At 36.6% G+C, this 26,022-nt stretch overlaps 1 protein-coding gene and 1 long non-coding RNA gene across 5 annotated transcripts in view; one reads left to right on the forward strand and one right to left on the reverse strand.

Moving 5' to 3' along the window:
* The window catches only part of ZC3H12B (zinc finger CCCH-type containing 12B), a 624,873-nt gene that overhangs the window by 169,042 nt on the left and 429,809 nt on the right, over nt 1–26,022 (forward strand). The window lies entirely within an intron of this gene.
* LOC116582434 lies at nt 1,716–24,597 on the reverse strand. Its single transcript, XR_004282429.1, has 3 exons — nt 24,583–24,597; nt 18,265–18,272; nt 1,716–1,780 (listed from the first exon to the last, which is right to left on the reverse strand). It is a non-coding gene; the product is annotated as an uncharacterized LOC116582434 (long non-coding RNA).

Here is a 26,022-nt window from a genome sequence, read left to right on the forward strand (position 1 = left end):
CTTTTGTATCAATATGGACAGGACTGTTGTACTGTTAATGATTCATGTGTATAACACTGATTGCTCCATGCATTCTTTAGTAGGATTCTCTTTAACATCCAAATATTTTATTTCTTTCCACATCTTCTCTTGTGAATGAATTCAAGTTTCAAAGCATTGGTATGAAAGGAAGCATAGAATAATTATAATCTTTTGTTCCTCTTGAAACTTGATTTGTGATGCAATGTGTGATGTATCCTGGAGAGTGTTCCATGTTCACTTGAGAAGAATGTGATTTTTTTGCTTTAGAATGGAATTCTCTGTATATATCTGTTCAGTCCATCTGGTCCAGTGTGTCATTCAAAGTCCTTGTTTCCTAGTTCATCTTCCTCATAGGTGATTTATCCATTGTTGTGAGTGGGTAAAGTCCCCTACTATTGTATTAGTATCAATGCTTTTCTTTAATGTGGTTATTAATTGGTTTATATAACTGACTGAGACCATGTTTATGAGCACAAATATTTACAATAGTTAGATCATCTTGTTTGATAGAGCTTTTACACATGATGTAGTGTCCCTTTTTATCCCTACTACAGCCTTTGGTATATAATCAAATTGGTTTGATGTAAGAATTGTTAACCTAGGTTTCTTTTGAGGTTTATTAATATGATAAATTGTTTTCCACCCCCTCACTTTCAATCTGGAAGTATCTTTGGGTCTAAAATATGTCTCTTGTGGATGGCGTATGTTTGGGTCTTGCTTTTTTTTATCTAATCTGATACACTGTGTCTTTTGATTGGAGCATCTAGCCCATTTACATTGAGAGTGACTATTGAAAGATACAAATTTAGTGCCATTGTATTACTCGTAAATTCCCTTTTTCTGTAGGCTGTCTTTGCGTCTTTCTGGTCTATGTTACTTTGGGGCCCTCTCTTTGCTTACAGGATGCAGTTTAAAATTTCTTGCATGAATATTTTAGTGATCATAAATTATTTTATTTTCTGTCCTGGAAACACTTTATCTCACCTCCCATTCTGAATGACAGCCTTGCTGGATAAAATAGTTTTGGCTCCTTGTTTTTCTCATATATTTCTCTGAATATATCATGCCAGTCCTTTTGGGCCTACCAGGTCTCTGGATAAGTCTTCTGCCAGTCTAATGTTTCAACACTTGTACTTTAATGACTTTTTGTCTTGAGATGTTTTCAGGATTCTCTCTCTCTTTTTAAAGATTCTATTTATTTATTTGATAGAGAGTGAGGAAGTGTGTGTGTAAGAGAGGACACACATGAGGGGAAGGGCAAGAGAGGGAAAAATAGTCTCTCTATTGAACAGGGAGCCTTATGTTGTACTTGATCTCAGGACCCCAAGATCAAGACTGGAGCTGAGGGCAGATGCTTCACTGACTGAGCCACCAAGGCACCCCAGGATTCTCTCTCTGTCTCTGCATTTTGTAAGCTTCTCTATTTTATGACAGGGTGCTGACCTATTTCTGTTGATTTTCTGAGGTCTCCTTGCCTTCTGAACTTCAATTCCTGTTTCTTCCACAAATTAGGGATATTCTTAGCTATGATTTGCTCAAATGTACCTTCTGTCCCTCTCTCTCCTTCTACTTCTGGGACTCTAATAATTGTATTAATTTTTCACTTCGTGGTATTGTTGATTTCTCAAAGACTCCCCTCATGATTGACTAATTTTTCTCTTTTTTCCTCAGCTTTCATAGTTTTCATCACTTCTTCTTCTATGTCACTACCTCTCTCTTCTGCCTTATTTACTCTAGTGGTTAGAGCATCCATTTTAGACTGCCTCTCATTTAAAACATTTTTAAGTTCAACCCAATTAGATTTTAGTTCTTTAATTTCTTCCTAATGGGATTCTCTAGTGTCTTTTATGCTTTTTTTCCTACCCCTGTTAGTATCTTCATAATCATTATTTGGAATTCTAGGCCTTACTTACTTATATCCACATTGATTAAATCCATAGGAGAGAGTATTATCTCTGGTTCTTTCTTTTGTTATGAATTTTTCCTTCTAGTCATTTTGTCCAGAGGATAGATGAAGGAGAGAACAAAATAAAAATATATCATCCATGACTAAAGTGAAATGCACACTAAGCAAATCAGAAGAGATCAGAAACTAGGGGTGCCAGGGTAGCTCAGTTTGTTATATGTCTGCCTTCAGCTTTAGGTTGTTATCTTGGGGTCCTGGGATTGAGCCCAATATTGGACTTTTGCTAAGTGGGGAGTGTACTTTTCCTTCTCACTCACCCTGTGTTCTTTCTCTATCAAATAAATAAAATCTTTTTAAAAAGGAGATCAGAAACCAAAATGATAAATAAAAGGGAAAAAAGAGAGAATATAATCTAACAGGTGGACAAACAGGGTAATACAGTTTTTTGGGTGTACTTTGGTCTGTTTGTTTGAAGACACTAGATCCCCAAATTGTAAAAACACAAAACATATAGATAGATAGATAGATAGATAGATAGATAGATAGATAGATAGATAAAGTGAATATAGTGAAAGGAAGCCAAAAATTAACAACATATCTATAACATGTAAACATAAAAATGAAAATTAAAATACTTAAAAAGTTTATAAAATGAGAAACTAGGAAAAAAAGGGAAAAGTGAAAGAAATTTAAACTGACCGACTAAATTTTCACCAGGGAAAAAAAACCCACCTCAAATTCTATATATTATTTCCCCCTAACTCTGGAATTTTTCACTTCTGCATGATCTGTAAACTGATGTTCCTGCTGGTCTGGGGGAGAGGCTTGTTCTGGTAATTCTCATGTGTCTTTGCCTGGGTAGAGTTGCACCACTCCTTGCTGGGCTCAGTGTAAGCTGCTTTGTGTTGCTCTAGGGGGCTTTTGTTCCCTGAAGGGTTTCCTTGCCACTTTAGAAGATAAGAATAAAAATATTAGTGCCATGATCTCCAGCCCTGGAGTTGAAATTTCATGGCCCCCCACTCTTCAGTGCACTCTCAGGGAAAAGCAGTTAATCACTTTTGTGTGCACCAAACTCTGCAGACTTCTGAGGTGCACACCCACACTTTTGTTTGAAGAAGGAGGGTCTCACCAATGCTCTGCCGCTTGCTGGGCCTGTGCTTCAGGAGCAGTTGCAGGATTGTGCTGGCACAAATGCTGCTCCCCCCAGGGGAAAGAGCAGTGTCTTGCTGTGGTTCTGCTGCTGGCTGGTCCCTGCTCAGAGGTTACTCGCCTGATCATACAACAGCTTGAGATTTATGCCAAAGCTGAGCTGGGGGCCTGCTTCCCTGCTCCAATGCTTCAGAACTCTGTCATGCTTAGGCACTCTGATTCTTTCTGTGGCCCCAGGGATACTGAGATTACACCATGCCACCTAGGATTCTGTCCTGCTTTGCCACCTGAACACCATTCAGACAGGGACATCCTTCCAAGCAGACTTCTAAAAGTTCCAGTTTTGTACTCTGCTGCTTTATCATTTCCAGTGGCTGGGTTACAGAGCCCCCCCCCCCCCCGCCGTTTTCTAATATATACCCTCAGATTCACTTCCCTGCACCTCCTACCTTGTATGTGGTGGCTATTTTATTTGTTGAATTGCAGCAATTCTTCTTGTAGATCTCAGATTGAATTCACTTGTGTTCAGAATGATTTGATAGATGTATAGCTGAATTCAAGGGACCAGATGAAATGAGGGTCTTCTACTCTTCTGCCATCTTCTTTCCCACTGGTCCATAGACACTTAACTATAGAGAACAAACTGATGGTCACCAGAGTGGATGAGAACGGAGGAATGGGTGAAATAGATGACGGACATTAGGGAGTACACTTGGCATTATGAGTACTGGATAATGTATGGAATTGTTGAATTCCAGTTTTGTACAACTGAAACAAATAGGACACTACTGTATACCAACTATACTGTAATTAATATTAATAGAATAAAAATATGGGCTCATTTCTCCTATTGAAAGGCATAGCATATTGAGTGCATAAAAAATTATTTTTTTTAATTTTTTTTTTGCTGCCCACAATAGTGTTCAGATTTTAGGACACATACAGACTGAAACTCAGGGAATGGTAAAAGGTATTTAATGAAAATTCAAATGAAGAAAAAATAACCTGGGCTTAACTATAAGAAAAAAATAAACTGAGGGTTGCTGGAGGGGTGGCGGGTGGGGGATGCGGTAATAGTATATAGTGTGTGTGTATATATATATATATATATATATATATATATAGTAATAGTATATAGGGATGGGCATTAAGTAGGGCATGTGATGTGATGAGCACTAGATGTTATATGCAACTTATAAATTATTGAACACTACATCTGAGTGTATTATGTTAACTGAAATATATGAGACAAAGAAAAATATCATATGATTCCATTTATATGTGGATTATAAGAACCATGAGAGACTATGGACTCTGAAAAATAATCTGAGGGGTTTGAAGTGGCCGAGGGGGTGGGAGGTCGGGGTACCAGGTGGTGGGTATTATAGAGGGCACGGATTGCATGGAGCACTGGGTGTTGTGCAAAAATAATGAATACTGTTATGTTGAAAATAAATAAATTAATTAAAAATACATACATATAAAAAATATAGTGATAGAGGGAACATATCTCATATCATAAAAGCCATCTATGAGAAGCCCATAACAAATATTCTCAATGGGGAAAAACTGAGAGCTTTCTCATTAAGGTCAGGAAAATGACAGGGATGGCCACTCTCACTAGTTTTGTTCAACATAGTACCAGAAGTCCGAACCTCAGCATTCAGACAACGATAGCAAAGATGAAGCCAAATTGTCTCTCTTTGCATATGACAATATGCTTTATGTAGAAAACACAAAAGACTCCACGCCTAAATTACTTCAACTCACACAGCAATTCGGCAATGCAGCATGATACAAAATCAATGCACAAAAATCAGTTGCTTTCTATACACCAACAATGTGACTGGAGAAAGTGAAATTAAGGAGTTGATTTCATTTAAAACAACACCAAATACTATATGATACCTAGGAATATACCTAACCAAAGAGGTAAAGAGTCTCCACTGTATAAACCACAGAATACTTATGAAGGAAATTGAAGAAGACACAAAGAGATGGAAAAAACATTAATTGCTCATGGACTGGAAGAATAAACATTGTTAAAATGTCTATGCTGTCCAGAGCAACCTACACATCCATCGCAATCCCTATCAAAATATCATCACCAGTTGTCAGAGAGCTAAAACAATCCCAAAAATTGTGTGGAAGCAGAAAAGAACCTGAATTGCCAGGGGATTGTTGAAAGAGAAAACCAAAGCTGGGAACCTCACAATGCCTAACTTCAAGGTATATTAAAGACCTTTAATCACCATGATAGTATGGTATTGGCACAAAAACAGGCCCATAGCTTAATGGAACAGAACAGAGACCCCTGAAGTGGACCCTCATCTCTATGGTCAACTAATCTTTGGCAAAGCAGGTAAAAATATCCAATGGAAAAAAAAAGACAGTCTCTTCTGTAAATGGTGCTGGGCAAATTGGAAATCATATGCAGAGGGATGACACTGGACCATTCTCTTATTCCATACACAAGGATAAACTCAAAATGGATGAAATACTTCAATGTGATGCAGAAATTCTTAAAAACTCTAGAGGAGGATCCAGGCAGTCACCCATGAGACATTGGACACAGTGATTTCTTTCAAGGCACGTCTCCAAAGCAAGGGAAACAAAAGCAAAAGTGAACTTTTGGGACTTCATCAAGACAAAAAGCTTCTGCACAGTAAAGGAAATAGCAAAACTAAGAGCCAACCCACGGGATGGAAGAAGATGGTTGTAAATGGCATTATGGATCAAGGACCAGTATCCAAGTTCTATATAAAACTGCTCAAACTCAACACCCCCAAGATAATAATAATCCTGTCAAAAAATGGGCAGAAGTCATCAACAGACACTTCTCCAAATAAAACATACACAAGGCTAACAGATACATGAAAAAAAAAATGCTCCACATCACTAACCATTAGGGAAGTCCAACTCAAAACCCTAGTTCTATGACAAGGTCTTCCATTCTTGTCCTTCTCATATATCAAATTAAAAAGTAGATTTTTAAATTTAAAAAAAAAAGAAATGAGCAATCAAAACAGAAGCAGAGATATAAATACAAAGAACACACTGGTGATTGTCATAGGGCAGGGGATGGACAAATAGGTGAAGAGTATTAAGAGGTACAAACTTCCAGTTATAAAATAAGTAAGACATATGAATGCAATACATAGTATAGGGAATATAGTCAATCATACTATAATAACGTTGTAAGGTGATAGATAATACTTATCATGGCGAACATTTCTTAATATATATAATTGTCAAATCACAATGTTGTATCCCTGAAACTAATATAATGTTGTATATCAACTTTAATTTAAAAATATTAAAAATAAGATTGACACCTGGATAAAGACAAAATAATAAAACAAAATTTGGTTTCATATACAACGTAGGTTGGTTGAGAATAAAATGTTGGAAAAAGCATATTATGCAAACTATAACCAAGTCATCAGTGGCTATGTTAAATTGAGGGAAAGTAGGGGCGCCTAGGTGGCTCAGTGGGTTGAACCGCTGCCTTCGGCTCAGGTCATGATCTCAGGGTCCTGGGATCAAGTCCCGTATTGGGCTCTCCGCTCAGCAGGGAGCCTCTCTCTGCCTGCCTCTCTACTTGTGATCTCTCTCTGTCAAATAAATAAATAAAATCTTAAAAAAATACTTATAAAAAAATAAATTGAGGGAAAGTAGACTCTAGGAGAAGAGAATATTGAGTAGGGACATTACGTAATTATAAAAGTGTCAACACACTAGGAAAGCATACAGATCTAAAGGACATAAATAATTCTCAAAAAAACAACTGCAAAAAAAGAAATCTTATTAGAAATTAGGCAAAGCTTATAAGTAGATATTTTACTGAAGAAGATATATAGATATTAAAAGAAACCCATGACAAGATGTTCAACAACTTTCGCTCTTACTCCTATGGCTTTTGCAAGGTATGTTAGGTAATATTTTCTCCTCCTTGGAGGTGTAATTTATTTCCTCCCTTATCTGTCTTAGCATGATTTAATTCTGATTATTAGTCTGGAAATCTGTAGAGGGAGCCAGGGTAAAGGGGACATTTGTTGCCTTGCAATGGAGAGATTTCTGCCAACATCTTTCAAGAAGGAAGTATTATCTCCCTTTAGGTTTATTAGGATATCATTTTCATATAGAAAAATTCACCCTTTCTACTATACAGTTCTATGGCTTTTTACAAATGCATGGTCCTGTAACTACCCCAAAATAAATAAAATTTCCATTGCTATATAAAAATTCCCTAATCTACTTTTGTATCTTTCCTTAACTTCTATCTCAGCTTCTAGTAGCCACTAATCTGTTTTCTTTCTCTATAGTTTTTCATTTTTGATAATGTTACATAAATGAAATACTATAGCATGCAGGTATTACAATCTTACTTTTTTTTTCACTTTTCATAATCCATTTGCAATTTATCTATGCCATAGAGTGTAAAAGTATTTCTTTTGATATCTGAGTAATTCATTGTAAGGATGTACTACAATTTTTTCATTCATTCACCAGCTGAAGAACATGTGGGTTATTTCTAAATTATGGTTATTATGAATAAAGCTACTATAAGAATTAGCATATGGATTTTTGTGTGAACATAGAGTTACATTTGTGTCTTAAATTTAAATACCTAAGAGTGGGATTCCTGGATCAGAAGGCAAGTGTAGGTTTAACATTATGAGAAGCTGCCTGTGTTTTCCAGCATTTGGCATTCCATTACTAATGTATCAGATTTCTAATTACTCCACATTCCTGCCAGTATTTGGACTTTAAGTTATAGGTATTTAATGGTATATAATTGTGATTTAAATTTGTCATATTATAGGTATTTATAGGTATTTAATGGTATATAATTGTGATTTAAATTTGTCATATTAACACTGTAAACTTTTTGAGATATTTCTAGGAGTCAGGCACAGATTGAGTTTTTACACATATCTTACATAATCTTTTGTGGAAAAACAAAGAGTAGACAATTAAGGAAATAAATTTTATTCAGGATATTGCAATAAGGATAACATTCATTAATGTGGACCATCTCAAAGAAAAGGAAGAGGGCACTTGGTTTTATAAAAGCAGTTTAACAAGGGGGTCATAGCATTGATGAATGGTGAAAAGGGCCTTAAGCTGAAATATGTAAGATCAAGGAGTTCTTCGTTTTGTTATCTTGGCTCTTTTTCACAACATAAAAGTCACCTCTCATATGGTTATACGAAGTATATACTGTTTTCATGGGCATTTTACTGATAAGAAAACTGAGGCCTAGGAAATGTAAAAAATTTCCCAAGATTACTCAGGTAATGAATGGCTGTGTTGGAACTGCTTTCCAAAAGCAGAAACAGTGTTTATGTCCTTATACAGTGCCTGGAATATAAAAGGAGCCCAATAACTGTTAGTTCAATGAGTGCATGAATGTCAGGTATTACTGAGCAGTCAGTATTAAATATATACCAGGAGACTTTAAACCTCACTCCTAAACATGTTGATGCTTTTTTTATTCCTTTATGGCAAAAATTCCCTGAAGTTACAAAAAAAAAAAAAAAAGGCTGGCAAAAATGTATTTTAACATATGACAGTGTTCTATGTTAATTAGAGATACTGATTGGTCTGTGGTTTTCTTTTCCTGTTTTTACTTCCTTATATGGTAATGCATGCCTGATAGAATGAGCTAGGAAATATACTATTCTCTTCAATTTTGTGAGAGTTTATGTACATTTGTTTACATTTCTTTTTTAAATGTTTGGTAGAATTTACCATTGAAGCCATCTGGGCCTGTGATTTTAACCTGCAGTTCCCAAATGACAAATGATTTTGAGCATTTTTTTTCATGTGCTTATTTACTATTTTTATATGTTCTTTGGTAAAGTGTCTGTTCAGATACTTTGAACATAATTTCAGGTTGTTTTCATATTGTTCAGCTTTACAAAGTGCTCTATGTATTCTGGATACAAGTTGGGTAGAAAAGACAGACTGTTGTCCTTTAAAAAACCTCCTTATAAGATTGGCATTTGGCCAACATCTGGGAACTTGGATTTTGGTATGGTTCCCATGATTCCATTATAAGAATTACTCACTGTGTCTAAACTGTTTAGACAAACAGTATGGTTTATGCTGAGCAGCAGCTTTCCTTTTGTTAGTCTGGAATTGTGGTACATGCTAGGCAGACAGTGGCTTTGAGACATTTCCACCCCTTTCCCATCCCACAAACCCCAAAAATGGATACCAAGTCTCAAATGAGTTTACCTGGTAGATATTTCAGGCATGTTGTTGTCTGAATGTTCAGACAGCTTGTTGCTGGAAGAATTACATTTGACTTTACCAGGAGAGAACTTGTGGAAAGCTCTTCTAGATTTTATCACACATACCTTTTCCTTGGCTGGTTTTGTTGTTTATTCTTTTATTGTAATAATTTAAAGATGTGAGCACAACTATATGCTGAGTAATATGAGTCTTCCTAGTGAATCATTGAACTTCAAGATGGTTGGGAACTCCTGACACACAAATTATGTATGAAATATGCATTTTCAAACATTTCACACAGCCTTCGGTTTGTCTTATTTAATTTTACAAACGATGTTTTTAAAAGAGCAGCAGATTTAATTTTGGAGTCAAGTTTATAATGTTTTTTCTTTCATGATTTGTGCTTTTGGATTTGTGTTTAAGATTTTTTCAATTATTTTTATTAATATGTAATGTATTATTTGCATCAGTGGTACAGGTCTGTGATCATCAGGCTTACACATGTCACAGCACCCACCATAGAACATACCCTTTCCAACTTCCATAACCCAACCACTCTATCCCTACCCTCCACCCCCAGAAACCCTCAGTTTGTTTTGTGAGATTAAGAGTCTCTTATGGTTTGTTTTCCTCCGCATCCCATCTTGTTTCATTTTTTCCTTCTCTACCCCCACAACCCCCTGCCCAGCCTCTCAAATTCCTCATATCAGAGATATCATATGACAGTTGTCTTTTTCTGATTGACTTATTTCACTCAGCATAATATCCTTTACTTCCATCCACATCATTGCAAATGGCAAGATTTTATTTCTTTTGATGGCTGCATAGCATTCCATGTGTTTAAGATTTTTTAATAATTTGTTAATACATTGTTTTTTTAAGTTTTTATTCAAATTTCTTAAACCATCCCCCTACCCTCGTCCCTTTTGATAACCACTGGTCTGTACTCTATAGTTAAAGAGTCTGCTTTTGATTTGCCTCTCTCTTTTTTCCTTTGTATGATTTTTAGTTTCTTACATTCTTCATATGTTTGAAATCATATAGTATTTTCTTTGTCTCACTGACTTATTTTGCTTAGCATAATACATCCTAGCTCCCTCTGTGTCACTGAAAGTGACAAGATATCATTTTTATGACTGAGTAACATTCCTGTGTGTGTGTGTGTGTGTGTGCGTGCGCACGCACACGCACGTGTGTATATTCATCCAACAATCAGTGGATACTTGGGCTGTTTCCATAATTTTGTTATTGAAGAGAATGCTGCTATAAACACCAGGGTGTTTGTATCTCCTTGAATGAGTTTTTAAAACTATTTTTACTTGTTTCAGGGATAGAATAAGAGATTCATCGGTTACATATAACATCCAGTGCTCATTACTTCATGAGCCTTCCTTAATGCCCATCACCCAGTTATCTTTCCACCATCCTCCCCTCCAGCAACTCTCAGTATGTTTCCTAGAGTTAAGCATCTCTTATGGTTTTCCTCCCTATTTTCATCTTAATTTATTTTTCCTTCCTTTCCCACTCTTCATCTGTTTTATTTCTTAAATTCCACATATGAGTGAAATCATATGGTATTGATCTGTCTGAGACTCACTTATTTCACTTAGTATAATACCCTCTCGTTCCATCACTGGAAATGGCAAGATTTCATTATTTTTGATGGCTGAGTAATCTGTTTATATCTATATCTATATGATATATATAGATATGGAATAATCTATATATGATATATATATGATATATAGAGATATGGAATAAAATATGGAAAGAGCCCAGATGTCCATTGGCAGATGAATGGATAAAGAAGAGGTGATATCTCTATCTATATCTATATCTATCATATATAGATATATATATCTATACCAAAATAATTATATATAATATATAATCATTATATAATAATATATATAATCATATATATCATATATAGATACATATATCTATATATGTATATATACATATTTAGATATCTATCATATCTTTCCATATTTGGGCTATTATGAACATTGCTTCTATAAACATGTTACATGGGCCCTTTGAATCATTATTTTGGTTTCCTTTAGATAAATACCTAGAAGTTCAATTGCTGGGTTGTAGGGTAGCTCTATTTTTAACATTTGAGGAACCTCCATACAGTTTACCATAGTACGTGTACCATTTTGCATTCCCACAACAGTGTAAAAGGGTTCCCCTTTCTCCGCATCCTCTCCAACACTTGTTTCCTGTCCTGTTAATTTTGGCCATTCTGACTGGTGGGAGGTGGTATCTTACTTTGGTTTTGATTTGTATTTCTTTGATGCTGAGTGATCTCGAGCATTTTTCCGTATGTCTGTTGGCCATATGAGTGTCTTCTTTGGAGAAATGTCTGTTTGTCTTCTGTGCATTTCTTGATGGGACTTTTAGTCTTTTGGGTGTTGAATTTAAATTCTTTATAGAGTTTGTATACTAGCCTTTTATCTGATATGTCATTTGTGAATATCTTCTGCCATTCCATAGGATGCGTTTAGATTTGTTGACTGTTTCCTTTGCTGTGGAAAACCTTTTATCCCAATGAAGTCCTAATAGCTCATTTTTGCTTTTGTTTCCCTTGCCTCAGGAGACATGTCTAGGAAGACGTTGCTGTGGTCAAGGTCAAAGAAGTGGCTCTATGTGATCTTCTCTAAGATTTTGATATTCCTGTCTCAAATTTAGGTCTTTCACCCATTTTGAGCTTATATTTATGTATGGTGTAAGAAAGTGTTACAGTTTTGTTCTGCATGTGGCTGTCCAATTTTCCCAACACCATTGGTTGAAGAGACTGTCTTCTTTCCATTGGATATTCTTTCCTGCTTTGTCAAAGATTAGTTGGCAATAGAGTTGAGGGTCCGTTTCTAGGCTCTTTATTTTTTTTTTTTAAAGATTTTGTTTATTTATTTGACAGAGAGAAATCACAAGTAGACGGAGAGGCAGGCAGAGAGAGAGAAAGGGAAGCAGGCTCCCTGCTGAGCAGAGAGCCCGATGCGGGACTCGATTCCAGGACCCTGAGATCATGACCTGAGCCGAAGGCAGCGGCTTAACCCACTGAGCCACCCAGGCGCCCTCTAGGCTCTTTATTTTGTTCCATTGATTTATGTGTCTGCTTTTGTACCATACCGTTTTCTACTGATAACTACAGTTTCGTAATACAGCTTGAATCCAGAACTGTGACCCCTGCAGCTTTGATTTTATTTTTCAACATTCCTTTGGATATTTGGGGTATTCTCTGGTTCCATACAAATTTTAGAGTTGTTTGCTCCATCTCTGTGAAAAATCCTCATGGGAATTTCATAGGGATTACTTTGAATGCGTAAATTGCTTTTGGTAGCTAAACATTTTAACAATATCTGTTCTTCCAAAGAAGTGAGCATGGGATTTTTTTCCATTTTTTGTGTCTTCCTCAAATTGTTTCATAAGTGTTCTATAGTTGCCAGAGTACACATCCTTTACCTCTTTGGTTAGGTTTATTCCTAGGTAATCTTATGTGTTTTGGTGCAATTGTAAATGGGATCAATTCCTTGATTTCTCTTTCTTCTACTTCATTGTTCATGTATAGAAATGCAACTTATTTCTGTGCATTCATTTTCTATCCCACCTCATTGCTTAATTGCTGTATGTGTTCGTAATTCTGGGGCTGGACTCTTTTGCGTCTTCTACATAGAATACCATGCCATTTTTGAAGAGTGAAGGTTTGACTTCTTTGCCAATATCAATGCCTTTTATTTTTTTATGTTGTCTCATTGCTGAGACTAGGACTTCCAGTACTATGTTGAAGATCAGTGGTGAGAGTGGACATCCCTGTCATGTTCCTGACCTTAGAGAAAAGGAGCTCAGGTTTTCCCCATCGACAGTGATATGCATCATGGGACTTCTGTATATGGCTTTTATGATGTTGAGTTATGTTCCCTCTGCCCCTGTATGGTGGAGGTTTATTACCATGAAAAGATGTTATATTTTTTCAAATGCTTTTTTTTTTTTTTTGTATCTATTGAGAAGATAATACGGTTCTTGTCCTTTCTTTTTATTACTGTGATATATCACATTGATTGATTTGGCATTGTTGACTCACCTCTGCAGCACAGGAATAAATCCCACTTGGCCATTTAATGCTTTGAATGGACTTTTAGATCCTATTAGCTAGTATCTTGCTAAGAATTTTTGTGTTCATGTTCATCACGGATATTGGTCTCTATTTTTTTTTTTTTAATAATTCTCCTTTTTAGTGTGGTCTTTGGCTTTGGGATCAAGGTAATGATGGCCTCAAAGAATGAGTTTGGATTTTTTCTTCCATTTCTGTTTTTTTGAACTGTTTCAAAAGAATAGGTATCAATTCTTCTTTTTGAAATTTTTTAAATTCTTCTTTTTAAAAAGATTTTATTTATTTATTTGACACAGAGAGAGATCACAAGTAGGCGGAGAGACAGGCAGGGAGAGAGAGAAGAAGAAGATCCCCACTGAGCAGAGAGCCCGATGAGGGACTGACTCAATCCCCAGACCTTGGGATCATGACCTGAGCCAAAGGCAGAGGCTTAACCCACTCAGCCACCCAGGCACCACAGGTATTAATTCTTTTTAAAATGTTTGTTGAAATTCACCTGGGAAGCCATCTGGTCCCAGACTTTTGTTTGTTGGGTTATTTTTTTATTACTAATTCGAATTCTTTGTTGGTTATTTGTCTGCTTGTGTTTTTTTTATTTGTTCCTGTTTCAGTTTTACTAGTTTATATGTTTCTATGAATTTTTCCATTTCTTCCAGATTACCTAATTTCTTGTCATATAATTGCTCATAATATTCTCTTATAAATGTTTGGGATTTATTTTTGGTGTTGTTTGTGATCTTTCCTCTTTTATTCATGATTTTATTTCTTTGGATCCTTTCTGTTTTCTTCTTGATAAGTCTGCTGCAGGTTTACCAATCTTATTCTTCCAAAAAAAAGCTCCTAATTTCCTTACTCTAATCTTTATCATTTCTCTTCATTTGCTGGATTTAGGCTTTATTTGCTATTTTTTCCAACTCCCTTAGGTGTAAGGTTCCTTTGTGTATTTGAGACTCTTTTTATTAACTTCTTAAGAAAGGCTTGCATGCTATATACTTCCATCTTAGGACCACCTTTCCTTCATCCTTAAGTTTTTGAACTGTTGTGTTTTCATTTTTATTTGTTTCCATGTATTTAAAAAATTGTTTTCTAATTTCCTTGTTGACACATTCATCTTTGAGTAGGATATTTTTAATCTACAATATTTGTTGCCATTCCAAAATTTTTCTTGTGGTTGAATTCAAGTTTTATAGCAGCATGGTCTGAAAATATGCATGGTATGGTCTTAATCTTTTTGTATGATTTGAGACCTGATTTGTGACTGAGTATGTGATGCATTCTGGTGAGTGTTCTATGTGCACTTGAGAAGAATGTGTATTCTGCTTCTTTAGGATGAAATGCTCTGTATGTATCTCTTAAATACCTATGGTCCAGTGTGTCATTCAAAGCCCTTGTTTCTTTGTTGATCTCCTGCTTAGATGATCTGTCCATTGGTGTGAGTGGGCTCCTAAAGTCCCCTACTATTATTGTATTATTATCAATGAGTTTCTTTAACTTTGTTATTAATTAGTTAATGTGTTTTGCTGCTCCAGATTAGGGGCATAAATATTTATAATTGTTGAACTATCTAGTTGTATAGGCTTCTTTTTATGATATAGTGTCTGTCTTCATCTCTTATTACAGTCTTAAGTTTAAAATCTAGTTTATCTGATATACAGATGGCAGCTCAATCTTTCTTTTGATGTCCATTGGCATTATAAATAGATTATCCACCCCACTTTCAATCTGGATGTGTCTTTGGTCCTAAAATGAGTTTCTTGTATTCTGCCACATTACTGAATTCCTGTATGAGTCCTAGTAATTTTGGGGTGGAGTCTTTTGGCTTTTCCACATGAAGTATAATGTCATCTGTGAAGAGAGAGTGTTTGACTTCTTCTTTGCCAATTAGAATACTTTCATTTCTTTTTGTTGTCTGATTTCTGTTGCTAGGACTTCACTGGGCATCCTTGTCATGTTCCTGATCTTAAGGTAGGGCTCTTAGCTTTTCCTTATTAAGAATAATATTCGCTGTGGATTTTTCATAGATGCTTTTTATGAAATTGAGGCTATCCCTCCACTCTGAAGAGTTTTAATCAGGAAAAGATGCTATATTTTGTTAAATGCTTTTTCTGCATCAGTTGAGAGGACAAGATTTTTGTCTCTTCTCTTAGTGATGTGTTCTGTAACAGATAATTTTATGATTCAAAGTGCTGAAACAAATGATCCTAAAATTTGTATGGAACCAGAAAAGACCCCAAATTGCCAAGGAAATGTTGAAAAAGAAAAACAAAGCTGGGAGCATCACATTGCCTGATTTCAAGCTATAATACAAATCTGTGTTCACTAAGACAATGTAGTACAGGCACAAAACCAGGCACATAGATCAATTAAACAGAAGAGAAAACCCAGTATGGACCTTGAACTCTATGGCCAACTAATCTTTGACAAATCGGAAAAAAAATCCAATGGAAAAAAGCCAGTCTTTTCAATAAATGGTGCTGGGAAAATTGGACATCTGTATACAGAAGGATGAAACTTGACCATTCTTTTACCCTATACACAAAGATAAACTCTAAGTGGATGAAAGACATCAATGTGAGACAGGAATCCATGAAAATCCTAGAGAAGAAAATAGGCAGTAACCTCTTGGACACTGACCACAGCAACTTCTTTCAAGACATGTCTCCAAAGGCAAGGGAAATAAAAGTGAAAATGAACTTTTGGGACTTCATCAAGATCAAAAGCTTCTGCACAGCAAAGGAAACTGTCAACAAAACAAACAGGCAACCCACAAATTAGGAGAAGATATTTGTAAATTACACTATAGGCAAAGGGCTGACATCCAATATCTATAAAGAACTTCTCAAACTCAACACCCCCCAAAAATAAATAATCCTGTCAAAAAATGGGCAGAAGACCTGAACAGACATTTTCCAAAGAAGACGTACAGATGGGTAACAGAAACATGAAAAAATGATCATTAGCCATCAGGGAAATTCAAATCAAAACCACACTGAGATACCATCTTCTAACTAGTATGTTAGAATGGCCAAAATTGACAAGGCAAAAAGAAGCAAGTGTTGGTGAGGTTTTGGAGAAAGGGGAACCATCTTACACTGTTTGTGGGAATGCGGGTTGGTACAGCCACTCTGGAAATCAGTATGGAGGTTCCTCAAAAAGTTAAAAATAAAGTTGTCTCATGTCCCAACAATTGCACTACTAGGTATTTACCCCAACACACAGATGTAGTGAAAAAAAAGACCACATGCACCCCCATGTTCATAGTAGCAATGTCCACAATAACCAAATAGTGAAAAGAGCTGAAATGCCCTTCAACAGACAAATGGATAAAGATGATGTGGTCCATACAATAGAATATTACTCAGCCATCAGAAAAAGGTTAATACTCAAGGTTTGCCTCAACATGGCTGGAACTGGAGGAGATTATGCTAAGTGAAATATATCAGAGAAAAGCAATTATCATATGGTTTCACTTATTTGTGGAACATAAGGAATAGCATTTCCCTTCCTTCTCCTAAGAGAAGGAAGGGAAAACAAAGAGAGGGTAATCAGAGGGGGAGAAGAACCATGGGAGACTATGGACTCTGGGAAACAAACTGAGAGTTTTAAAGGGGAGGAGCATGGGGGGATGGGTTAGTCCAGTTTTGGATATTAAGGAGGGCATAGATTGTATGTAGCACTGGGTATTGTATGCAAACAATGAATCATGGGACACTACATCAAAAACTAATGATGTAGGGAGAGGAGGAGTCAAAATGGTGGAGGAGTAGCAGGCTAAGATGACATCAGGTAGCAGGAGATCAGCTAGATACTTATCAATCCATTACAAACACCTACAAATCCAAGAGGAGTTTGAAGAGAAGAAGAACAGCAATTTTAGAAACAGAAAATCGACCACTTTCTGGAAGGTATGACCTGAGGAGAAGTGAATCCAAAGCAATGTCAAGATAGACCATGGCGGGGAGGGGCTGGCAACAGCAAGTAGTGGAGCAATGAAGCACAAAATCTGAACTTGTAAAAGTCTGCTCCACTGAAGGACATCGCTCCAGAGGCTAAGCAGGGGTGGAGCCCTCCTGGGGACAGTTTGGTCTCAGTTCTATGGGGTCACAGAAGGATCAGGGTTGTCTGAGTGTTGCAGACCTCGTACGTAACAAAGTGGGGAAGCCAGTTACAGAGATCTAACAGAGGAGTGATCTCTCAGCTTGGGGTTACCTTAAACTGTGATCCATGGCACAGTCAGGCCGCTTCTCATTGAACAGAGACCCCCACAAGTGGCAGATCTGGGGAGACTCACCTTCCTTCTCTGGAGGCAGGAATCTGATGGGTTTGGAGACTCCAAATGGGGTTGTGCACCAGAGACAGAAATGCTTGGTCACAGACTGGGTGAGTTTGGAGTGCGGCTGGAGGCCAGGGAGATGGGAGTGATTGACTGCCTTTCTCTGAGGGCACACTGAGGAGTGGGGCCCTGAGCTCTTGGCTCCTCCAGGCCAGTGATTGGGAGGCCGCCATTTACATTCCTGTCCTCCAGAGCTCTATGGAAATCATTCAGGGAACAAAAGTTCCTGAGAGCGAACCCAAGCAGATTATTTAGCCCGGCCCCTGGTAAGGGCAGAGCAATTCTGCCTCAGGCAAAGACACTTGAGAGTCACTACAGCATGCCCCTCCCCCAGATGATCAGCAAGAACATCCAGCCAACCAAGCTCACTGATCAAGAAGAACAGCAGAATTCCAGAGGAGGGGAAAGCAAAGCATGGAATTCATGGCTTTCTCCCCATGATTCTTTAGTCTTGCAACATTAAATTATTTTTCTTATTCTAATTTTTTAAACTTTTACTCTTTCTTCTTTTAACATTTTTTTAACTAGTTTATCTTAACAATACCTTTCTTAAGAAACTCTTTTTGAACCTTCATTATTATAGTCATATTTTATCCTTCATTTTATCTAACTTAATTTTTTGTATACATATAGGGAATTTTCTTGTAAAAATTTTTGGGATACAACTTCTTCTAGTAGATCAAAATATACCTTAAATCTAGCACAAGGTTAGTCCTAGTCTCCAACCTGAGCAAATACTCTCTACTTTATTTGTCATTCTTTTCCCAGCCAACTTATCTTATCAACTCTTCTTTTTAGAATTATTTTAAAATTTTTATCTTTATAGTCACATTACATCCCTTCATCATGTTTACCCTTATATGGGCACAAACACACACACACACACACACACACACACACACACACACACACATATATATATATATTTTTTTTTTCCTTTTCTTTAAAAATTCAGGAGGTAGTTTCTTCTAAGAGACCAAAATACTCCCTAAATCAAGTGGGTGGCTCTGTTCTATTCACCGGTCTAATATAAGTATTTTCTTTTTAAAAATTTTTTTTGAACTTTTTTTTACACCCTTTCTTCTCCCCATGATTTGGGATCTCTTCTGATTTGGTTAACACAGATTTTCTGGGGGCTTTGCCACTCCTTTACTATTTTATTCTCTCGTTCATATATTCTAATCTGGATAAATTGACAAGATAGAAAAACTCACTACAAGAAAAAGAACAAGAGACAGTACTAAAGGCTAGGGACCTAATCAATACAGACATTGGTAATATGTCAGATCTGGAGCTCAGAATGACGATTCTCAAGCTGCTAGCCAGGCTCAAAAAAGACACGGAAGATATTAGAAAAAACCTGCCTGGAGAAATAAAAGCCCTTTCTAGAGAAATAAAAGAAGTAAAATCTAACCAAGCTGAAATAAAAAAAGCTATTAATGAGGTGCAATAAAAAATGGAGGCTCCTACTGCTAGGATGAATGAGGCAGAAGAGAGAATTAGTGATATAGGAGACCAAATGACAGAGAATAAAGAAACTGAGCAAAAGAGGGACAAACAACTACTGGACCATGAGGGGAGAATTTGAGAGATAAGTGATACCATAAAGTGAAACAATATTAGAATAAGTGGGATTCCAGAAGAAAAAGAAAGAGAGGAGGAAGCAGAAGGTATATTGGAGTGAATTACTGTAGAGAATTTCCCTAATATGGCAAAGGGAACAAGCATCAAAATCTAGGAAGGGCAGAGAATCTGCCTCAAAATCAGTAAGAATAGGTCCACACCCCATCATCTAATTGTAAAATTTACAAGTCTTAGTAACAAAGAGAAAATCCTGAAAGCAGCCTGGAAGAAGAAGTCTGTAACATACAATGGTAAAGATATTAGATGGGCAGCAGACTTATCCACAGATACCTGGCAGGCCAGAAAGAACTGGCATGATATATTCAGAGCCCTGAATGAGAAAAACATGCAGCCAAGAATATTGTATCCAGCTAGGCTATCATTGAAAATAGAAGGAGAGATAAAAAGCTTCCAGGACAAACAAAAATAAAAAGAATTTGTAAACACCAAACCAGCTCTACAGGAAATATTGAATGGGGTCCTCTAAACAAAGAGCAAGCCCAAAAGTAGTAGATCAGAAAGGAACAGAGACAATATACAGTAGGAGTCACTGTACAGGCAATACAATAGCACTAAATTCATATCTCTCAGTAGTTACCTTGAATGTAAATGGGCTAAATGCCCCAATCAAAAGACACAGGGTATCAGAATGGATAAAAAAACAAAACCCATCAATATGCTGTCAACAAGAAACTCATTTTAGACCCAAAGACACCTCCAGATTTAAAGTGAGGGGGTAGAAAACCATTTACCATGCTAATGGACATCAAAAGAAGGCTGGAGTGACAATGCTTACATCAGAGAAAATATATTTTAAGCCAAAGACTATAATAAGAGATGACGAAGGATACTATATCATATTCAAAGGGTTTGTCCAAGAAGGTCTAACAATTTTAAATGTATATGCCCCTAACATGGGAGCAGCCAGCTATAGTTATATGGTTATAATTATAGTATTAATCAATTAATAACAAAATCAAAGAAACACATGACAATAATACAATAATAGTACGGGACATTAACACCCCTCACACTGAAATGGACAGATCATCCAAGCAAAAGATCAACAAGGAAATAAAGACCTTAAATGACATACTGAACCAGATGGACATCACAGATATATTCAGGACATCCTATCTCAAAGCAACAGAATACACATTCTTCTCAAGTGGACATGGAACATTCCCCAGAACAGATCACATCCTGGGTCACAAATCAGGTCTCAACTGGTACCAAAAGATTGGGATCATTCCCTGCATATTTTCAGACCACAATGCTGTGAAACTAAAACTCAATCAAAAGAGGAAAGTTGGAAAGAGCACAAATACATGGAGCCTGGAGAGCATCCTACTAAAAAATGAATGGGTCAACCAGGAAATTAAAGAAGAGTTGAAAAAAATCATGAAAACAAATGATAATGAAAACACAACTGTTCAAAATCTGTGGGACACAGCACAGGCAGTCTGGAGAGGAAAATATATAGCAATACAAGCCTTTCTCAAGAAACAAGAAAGGTCTCCAATATGCAACCTAACCCTCCACCTAAGGGAGATAGAGAAAGAATAACAAAGAAAGCCCAAACCCAGCAGGAGAAGAGAAATAATAAAGAGCAGAGCAGAAACAAACAAACAAACAAAACCAGTAGAATGAATCAATGAGACAAGGAGCTGGTTCTTTGAAAAAATTGATAAGATTGATAAATCGCTGGCCAGACTTATCAAAAAGAAAAGAGAAAGGACTCAAATAAATACAATCATGAATGAAAGAGGAGAGATCACAACCAACACCAAAGATTATACTATGAGTTGGGGCACCTGCGTGGTTCAATGGGTTAAGCCTCTGTCTTTAGCTCAGGTCATGATCTCAGGGTCCTGGGATTGAGCCCCACGTCAGGCTCTCTGCCCATTGGGGAGCCTGCTTCCCCCCTCTCTCTGCCTGCCTCTCTGCCTACTTGTGATCTCTCTCTCTTTCAAATAAATAAATAAATTTTTTAAAAAAAAAAGTATATTATGAGCAACTATAGGCCAAAAATTTGACAATCTGGCAGAAGTGGATGCATTCCTAGAGACATAAAAACTACTACAACTGAACCAGGAAGAAATAGAAAACCTGAACAGACCCATAACCAGTAAGGAGATTGAAGCAGTCATCAAGAATCTCCCAACAAACAAGAACACAGGGACAGACAGTTTCCCAGAGGAATTCTGCCAAGCATTTAAAGTAGACCTTATTCCTGTTCTCCTGAAACTGTTCCAAAAAATGGAAATGGAAGGAAAACTTCCAAACTCATTTTATGAGCCCAGCATTATCTTGATCCCAAAACCACACAAAGACCCCATCACAAAAGAGAATTACAGACCAATATCCTTGATGAACACAGATATGAAAATTCTCAACAAAATACTAGCCAATAGGATCCAACAACACATTAAAAGGATTATTCACCATGACCTAGTGGGATTTATTCCAGGGCTGCAAGGTTGGTTCAACATTCACAAATCAATCAATGTGATACAATGTATTAATAAAAGAAAGAAGTAGAACCATATGATACTCTCAACAGATGCTGAAAAAGCATTGGGCAAAATACAGTATGCTTTCTTGATAAAAACTCTTCAAAGTGTAGGAATAGAGGGTACATACCTCAATATCATCAAAACCATCCATGAAAAAAACCCACAGTGAATATAATTCCAAATGGAGAAAAACTGAGAGCTTTTCCACTAAGGTCAGGAACATGGCATGGATGTCCATTATCACCACTGCTATTCAACAGAGTACTAGAAGTCCTAACCTCAGCAATCAGACAACAAAAATAAATTAAAGGCATCCAAATCAGCAAAGAAGAAGTAAAACTATCACTCGTTGCAGATGATATGACACTTTATGTGGAAAACCCAAAATACTCTACTCCAAATCTGGTAGAATTTGTACAAGAATTCAGTAAAGTGTCAGGATATAAAATCAATGCAGAGAAATCAGTTGCATTTCTATACACCAACAACAAGACAGAAGAAACAGAAATTAAGGAGTCAATCCCATTTACAATTGCACCCAAAACCATCAGATACCTAGCAATAAACCTAACCAAAGAGGCAAATAATCTATACTTAGAAAACTATAAAGTTCTCATGAAAGAAATTGAGGAAGACACAAAGAAATGGAATAAAAGAGTTCTGTGCTCATGGATTGGAAGGACAAATATTGTGAAAATGTCTCTCCTACATAAAACAATCTATACTTTTAATGTAGTCTCTATCAAAACAGCATCAATTTTTTTCAAAGAAATGGAACAAATAATCCTAAAATTTATATTAAACCAGAGTAGACCTCAAATAGCCAGAGGAATGTTAAAAAGAAAGCCAAAATGGGTGGCATTACAATTCCAGACTTCAAGCTCTATTACAAAGCTGTCATCATCAAGACAGTATGGTACTGGTACAAAAACAGACACATAGATCAGTGGAACAGAATAAAGAGCCCAGAAATAGACGCTCAACTCTATGGTCGTCCAATGGGAAAAAGACAGCCTCTTCAACAAATGGTGTTGGGAAAATTGAACAGCCACATGCAGAAAAATGGAACTGGACCATTTCCTTACACCACACAAAAAAATAGACTCCAAATGGATGAAAGGTCTCAATGTGAGAAAGGAATCCATCAAAATCCTTGAGGAGAACACAGGCAGCAACCTCTTCAACCTCAGCCACAGCAACTTCTTCCTAGAAACATCAGCAAAGGCAAGGGAAGCAAGGGCAAAAATGAACTATTGGGACTTCATCAAGATCAAAAGCTTTTGCACAGCAAAGGAAACAGTTAACAAAACCAAAAGTCAACTGACAGAATGGGTGAAGATATTTTCAAATGACATATCAGATAAAGGGCTAGTATCCAAAATCTATAAAGGACTTATGAAACTCAACTCCCAAAGAACAAAGAATTCAATGAAGAAATGGACAGAGGACATGAAGAGACATTTCTGCAAAGAAGACATCCAGATGGCCAACAGACACATGAAAAAGTGCTCCACATCACTCGGCATCAGGAAAACACAAATTAAAACCACAATGAGATACCACCTCACACCAGTCAGAATGACTAAAATTCACAAGTCAGTAAATGACAGATGCTGGTGAGGATGTGGAGGAAGAGGAAACCTCCTACACTGTTGGTGGGAATTCAAGCTGGTGCAGCCACTCCGGAAAACAGCATGGAGGTTCCTCAAAAAGTTGAAAATAGAGCTACCCTAAGACCTAGCAATCGCACTTCTGGATATAAAGATACAAATATAGTGATCTGAAGGGGCACGTGCACCTGAATGTTTATAGCAGCAATGTCCACAAGAGCCAAACTATGGAAAGAACCTAGATGTCCATCAACAGATGAATGGATAAAGAAGAAGTGGTATATATATACAATGGAATACTATGCAGCCATCAAAAGACATGAATTTTTTTCATTAGCAATGACATGGATGGAACTAGAGGATATTAAGCTTAGCAAAATAAGTCAATCAGAGAAAGACAATTATCATATGATCTCTTTGATATGAGGAAGTTGGGAGACAAAGTGGGGGGGTTGCGGGGTAGGGAAGGAATAAATGAAACAAGATGGGATCAGGAGGGAGACAAACTCAGAAAGACCCTTAATCTCACAAAACAAACTGTGGGTTGCCAGGGGTAGGGGGGTAGGGAGAGCGTGGTTGTGTTATGGTTATTGGGGAAGGTATGTGCTATGGTGAGTGCTGTGAAGTTTGTAAACCTGGAGATTCACAGACCTGTATCCCTGGGACTAATAATACATTATATGTTAATAAAGAATAAAAATTAAGAAAAAAAGGGCAAAATATCCCAAATGATATACTATATGGTGGCTAACATAACATAATGAAATAAATTAAAAATAAAATGAGTTTCTTGTAGACAGCATAGTAATGGGTATCCTTATTCTCCATTCTGATATCCTATGTTTTTGATTGGAGCTTTTAGTCCATTTACGTTCTGAGTAATTCTTGAAAGTTCTGAATTTAGTGCCATTGTATTACCTGTAAAATCTCTGTTCCTGTCAATTGTGTCTGCTCCTTTCTGGTCTTTGTTATTTTGGGACTCCCTCTTCAAAGTATCCCCTTTAATATTTCTTTCATGGCTGGTTTGGTGTTCAGGAACTCCTTCAGTTTCTGTTTGTCTTGGAAACTCTATCTCTCCTTCTATTCTGAATAATAGCCTTATTGGCTCATGTATATTGGGTGCATATTTTTTCCTATTTCACACCTTGAAAACATCATGCCAATGCATTTTCGTCAGTCAGGTCTCTGTGGAGAGCTACTTTGATGGCCTTAAGGGTCTATCCTTGTTGCTGAAGAACCTCTTTTCTTGAGCGGCTTTTGGGATTTTCTTTTTATATTTGAAATTTGCAAGTTTCAGTATTATATGTCGAGTTGTCGACCTACTTATGCTGATTTTTAGGGCTATTCTTTGGGCCTCTTTTTCTTGAATGTCATTTCCCTTCCACAGATTATGGAAGAATCTCAGATATAATTTGTTCAGGTAAGCCTTCTCCCCCCTTTTCCCCATTCTTCACCTTTTAGGACCCCCTGTAGTATGGATTTTTTTTTTTTTTGGCTTAATAGTATCACTGATTTCCCTCAGGCTATCTTTGATCTAATAGTTTCTTTCCCTCTTTTTAGCTTCCTTTTTTCTATCATTCTATCTTGTATGTCACTCTTCCACTCTTCTTCATTCATTCTTATTTTTATGCCTCTACTTGGAACTGCATCTTGGTAATAGCATTTTTAATTTGGCTCTGGCTGGATTTTAGTTATTTTATCTCTACTTTAACAGATTCTCTATTGTCTTTTGTGCTTTTTTATGCCCAAGTAGTACCTTTATAACCATTGCTTTAAACTCTAGTTCAGACTTCTTACTTATTTCCATACTGATTAAATCCCTGACTGTGTGTACTACCTCCTGTTCTTTCTTTTGGGATGTTTTTCTTCTTGCCCTCATTTTGTCCAGAAAAGAAAATAATAAATAAAAAGAAGAAAAGAAAACCACAGTAACAATAACAAAAAAGAAAGAAACAACAAATAAAAAACTGGATCCATGGTGTATTTTGGTCTGCTTGTTAAAAGAACCTAGATTGTAAAATAAAAAGGAAAGAAAAACATCTATATATCTATATCATATATATAAAAAACACATATATTTATATGTTTGTGTGTATAAATAAAATACAGTGAAGGGGAACACAAATTTAATATAGCTTTATAAAGTTTATATAAAAATTAAAAAGATTAAGAAAGAATGTGGAAAATAAGAAAATGACAGAAAATAATTCTAAAATGCTGAAGAATAAAAGTACAAGGACTGCTATATACTTTTTTCCCTAAGAGCTGAAGCTTTGCTGCTCTTTGTGATCAGTAAATTTGCGTGAGAGAGCATTGTTTATGCCGGTCTTCTGAGGGAGGGGCCAGTTGTGTTGATTCTCAGGTGGAGAGCCTTCAGTGCTCAGGAAGGGCTCAGTGTATGCAGCTCTAGTTTCCAGTAGGTGGCACTCTTTTGCTCCCTGAAGGCTTTCAGCAATGGTGCCTGGGGTGAATATGGCTGCAAACTGCTCTCTAGCACCTGAGCCAAA

The sequence above is a fragment of the Mustela erminea genome, chromosome X (assembly GCF_009829155.1).
Source record: "Mustela erminea isolate mMusErm1 chromosome X, mMusErm1.Pri, whole genome shotgun sequence".
In the NCBI taxonomy this organism is placed as follows: domain Eukaryota; kingdom Metazoa; phylum Chordata; class Mammalia; order Carnivora; family Mustelidae; genus Mustela; species Mustela erminea.